This window comes from Lottia gigantea (genome assembly GCF_000327385.1).
Source record: "Lottia gigantea unplaced genomic scaffold LOTGIsca_139, whole genome shotgun sequence".
Lineage (NCBI taxonomy): Eukaryota > Metazoa > Mollusca > Gastropoda > Lottiidae > Lottia > Lottia gigantea.
In genome coordinates, this window is record NW_008707601.1 from 26783 (window position 1) to 31401 (window position 4619).

The following is a 4619-nucleotide window of genomic DNA, read 5'->3' on the forward strand; positions in this document are numbered from 1 at the left end:
TTGACTTTTGTTGACCTATATCTTTTGACCTCTATTATGTAGGAACTTGACATTTGGAACATAACGTAACATTTTGAATATTGATTAACTTATTCAAAAAAAATTGAGTTGGGCGTGGCACTTCCGGGTTTAATTACTCATTATTGACATTTTTGGCCAGGGACATAACTCGCAAAGTATACATTTGTTCAAAATGGAACTTTGCATACAATTACCTCATATTGTGAGCCACTTTGTCTTAGAATTTCGTTTGTTTCCGCTTCTTAGTTCAAAAAAAGGAACAGGTTTTGGAAATTGAAAATTTTCAATTTTTGACCTTGACCTTTGTTGACCTTGACCTTTGTAGGATCAAACGTCATTGGCATTGGCTATCTATTTGTACTTTCATATTTGCTGTCCTATGTCAACTTCCGGTTTTATAGTCGTGTGCAATTTGAAATTTTGATGACGTATATCTCTTGATCTTGACCTTTTTAGACTTTCTCCTTTACAAGATCAAAGGTCATTGACCTTGGCTATCTGCTGATACTTTCATTTGTGAGGTCTGACGTCTACTTCCGGTATTAGAATCTTCTAAAAAATGAAAATTTCTCAACTTTAGACTGTTTTTGCGATTGATCTAATTATCATGGAAGGATGATTTTTTCGGGGTCTTTTGCAATTTGCTACATTTGCAAAGTCCCACTCTGTGCCACGAGTGGCTCTACTTTTTTTTTTTTTTCGAAATTTACACACCTTCCTGAGCTTAAACTACAATAGTTGCGAACGTTCACGAACCTTAGATATAGGCGACGATGTGCATAAATATATTTTGGATCTTTTTTGCAAAACCGGAAGCGCCACAGTTCATTATGTGCAAGAATAGATAATCGGCTCTAGAAGTCGTATTTTTGGGTCGATTTTCTTTGGGTTTGCATTTTTGGAATCTACTGTTAAAATCTGAAAGAATAGCAGTTTCAAAATTTCAAAATTCGAAAATTTGTCGCAGACATTTTTTTTGCCAAATTTTGCATTTTTTTCATTTTTTTTGCTTTTTGTCTGATTAATCCGAAAAAAATTGAGCAAAGACAGTTTAAGAAAGTAAACAAAAAGGTACAGTCAAATTTTCAATTTCACTTCCGGTTTAAACAGGAAATCGATGTTCACTTCCGGTTGAATATCTTCCGGTGTAATTTGTATAGGACAAAAATTTTTATGCTGATAGGTAGACAAAGTTATGACAAAAAAACGAAGAAAAAAAAATCCGGAACAGAAGTGAAACTTTGGCCGCCATTTTGATTTTTCTGAAATGATTCGATTTTTATTCGGACATAATGGCTCATCCGATTTAAATGATTTTGGTGTCAAATGAAAGAAGACATTACATGACATTAGGAAGCCGTTTTTCGATTCTCAATTTTGCTTTTTTGCAACATCCGGTTAAATTTTTTCAAAGTTTGAAGGGTCATATCTCGTGATCTTGAACTTTGATGACCTTGACCTTTATAAGGTCAAAGGTCATTGACCTTAGCTATCAGTTAATACTTTGACATTTGACCTCCGACATGTACTTCCGGTTTTATAGCTTTCCGAAAACAGCCAAATTGGCAACTTTGGACTGCTCTAGCACGTGACCTAATTAACCTAGAGGGTTAATTTTTTCGGATTCTTAATGTGCTTTTCATGCTCTTTCAAGTGAATTATAACAATCGTTTTTTAAAGCAAAATTGAAATTCGTGAATTTTTCAAATTTGAGTTTTTTTTACAATATTTCTGTTTCTTTGAGCTTGGTGTGTATATATCTTATGACCTATTTTATGTAGAACTTTGAAACTTGGAACACAACAAGACAATTTGAATATGAATTAACCTATGACAAAAAAGTTGAGGTGGGCGTGGCACATCCGGGTGGAATTACTAATTGTTTACATTTTGGGAAAGGGGCATAACTCGCATAGGATACATTTGTTCAAAAAGGAACTTTGCACACAATTACCTCATTATTTTGGCCAGTTTGTGTTAATAGGTCAATTGTTTCAGCTTTATAGTTCCAAAAAAGGAACGGGTTTTGAAATTTCCATATTTTCAATTTTCTATTTTGACCTTTATTGACTCTTGTGACCTATATCTTTTGACCTGTATGATGTAGAAGCTTTAAATTTGGGATACTACATAACATTCAGAATATCAATTAACCTATGCAAAAGAAATTGAGGTGGGCGTAGCACATCCGGGTTAAATTACTCATTATTGACAATTTTGACAAGGGACTTAACTCGCAACGTATACATTTGTTCAAAATGGAATTTTGCATACAATTACTTCATCCGTTGAGCCACGTTGTCTTAGAAGTTCGATTGTTTCAGCTTTATAGTTCAAAAAAAGGAACAGGTTTTGAAAATTCAAAATTTTCAATTTTTGACCTTGACCTTTTTTGACCCTGATTTTTGTAGGATCAAAGGTCATTCAAATTGGTTATCTATTTATACTTTTATATTTGCTGTCCTCTCTCAACTTCCGGTTTTATAGCCGTATATATTTAAAAATTTTGATGACTTGTATCTCGTAACCTTGACCTTTGTTGACCCTCTCCCTTTCAATGTTAAATGTCATTGACCTTGGCTATCTTCTGATACTTTCATTTGTGAGGTCTGTCTACTTCCGTTATAACAATCTTCCAAAGAATTCTTCTCAACTTTAGACTGCTCTTGCGCGTGATGTAATTATCGTAGAAGGTTGATTTTTTCAGAGTCTTTTGCAATTTGCTACATTTGCAAAGTCCCACTCTGTGCCACGTGTGGCTCTAGTTTTTTTTTTTTTCGTCCACGGCAGGCCGGTTTTCTTGGCAACGGCAATAGGTACGGGAAAACGGACTTCATGGCGTTTTGTAACTCGTGGCTAATCACAGTTTAAATGTAAAACGAAAACTTTCTGAGCAACATTACGCAACGTTGCAACAAACGGAAAATGGACTCTAGAGGGCGTGTTTATCAACCGATTTTGATCGGGTTTTCTGCATCGTATTTCTTGTAACAAAGGACAAATGATAGCAGTTGAAAATTTTCGATTTTCGAAAATTCGTTGCATACTTTTTTTTGCCGAAATTAATCGAAAAATACTATTTCGGTTGTTGTCGGACGGATTGACTTGAAACTTACGTGGTGTAGATCGCCAGCATAGAGACGCAAAAGTACACATTCAAATTTTTTTGATCACTTCCGGTTTCGGTGTTAGTACTTCCGGTGGTATCACTTCCGGTGGAATTGAGTTATGTCAAAAATAACATATTCATTATATTACCAGCTTTAATACAAACTTATTAAACTAAAAAAATCCGCACCGGAAGTAACATGTTGGCCGCCATTTTGGTTTGCCTCATTTTGCAGAAATTGCTATTCAGAGGCCATTTTTCATCCGATTTGCATAACATTTGTGTCAAACGATACGTTTAATGTCTGTCTACAATCCTTAGGCAGCATAATTTTGATTTTCGGTTTTGATTTTTTTGTACGACCGGATTGTTTTTTTCAAATTTTGAAGGCGTATATCTCATGACCTTGACCTTTGATGACCTTCATATTTACTGTGATGATAATTTGTGACCTTGTATATCTGATGACCTTTTGACCTTTGGGGTCAGATACCTATTTCCGATTTTACAGGGGTCTAAATATGGACCATTTTGAGCCTTTAAAGTGCTCTATCTCGGTCCCTAATAGAGATATGGCAATAATTCTTTCGATTTTGTAATGTAGAGATTCTCAGCTTTCCATAGATATATAACATGCATACCTTACATGCAAATTCAAAACTCCATTCACTTAACATGGGGTTATTATTAGATAAATCGGCTAATTAGATTAACCTGGCTGTCAACCCCAACAGAAATCAAATTTTAAGTTGTTTTAAAGTTACCCTGCCTTTTATATTTCTTAAAAATTATCTTTGTCCAGTTATGGTATAAAATTAAGCTCTCATGTGGATTGAATCATGTCATATTTTAGTTTAAGCTCACGGCAGCATATTGAAGGTATACCTCCACTTAATTTACCAACTTTCTCATTTCTTATCCGATTTTCATCAAACTTGGTATGTATGTGTATAATTAAATTCTAAATTTGATGGAATTATCGAATTTGCGTAGTGCGCATGCGCATTGCCAACTTTCTTATTTACTATCCGATTTTCATCAAACTTGGTATGTATGTGTATAATCAAATTCTAAATTTGATAGAAATATCGAATTTGCGTAGTGCGCATGCGCATTGCCAACTTTCTTATTTACTATCCGATTTTCATCAAACTTGGTATGTATGTGTATAATCAAATTCTAAATTTGATGGAATTATCGAATTTGAGTAGTGCGCATGCGCATTACCAACTTTCTTATTTCTTATCCGATTTTCACCAAACTTGGTATGTATGTGTATAAACAAATTCTAAATTTGATGGAATTATCGAATTTGCGAAGTGCGCATGCGCATTGCCAACTTTCCGATTTTCATCAAACTTGGTATTTATGTGTATAAAGAAATTCTAAATTTAATGGAATTATCGAATTTGCGTAGTGCGCATGCACATTACCAACTTTCTTATTTCTTATCCGGATTTCATCAAACTTATTCTTTATTAATTGACAA

General features: G+C 34.2%; 1 protein-coding gene across 1 annotated transcript in view; it reads left to right on the forward strand.

Annotated features, from left to right (window-relative positions):
• The window catches only part of LOTGIDRAFT_172652 (hypothetical protein), a gene marked incomplete at both ends in the record, with an annotated part of 14787 nt that overhangs the window by 3714 nt on the left and 6454 nt on the right, over window positions 1-4619 (forward strand). The window lies entirely within an intron of this gene.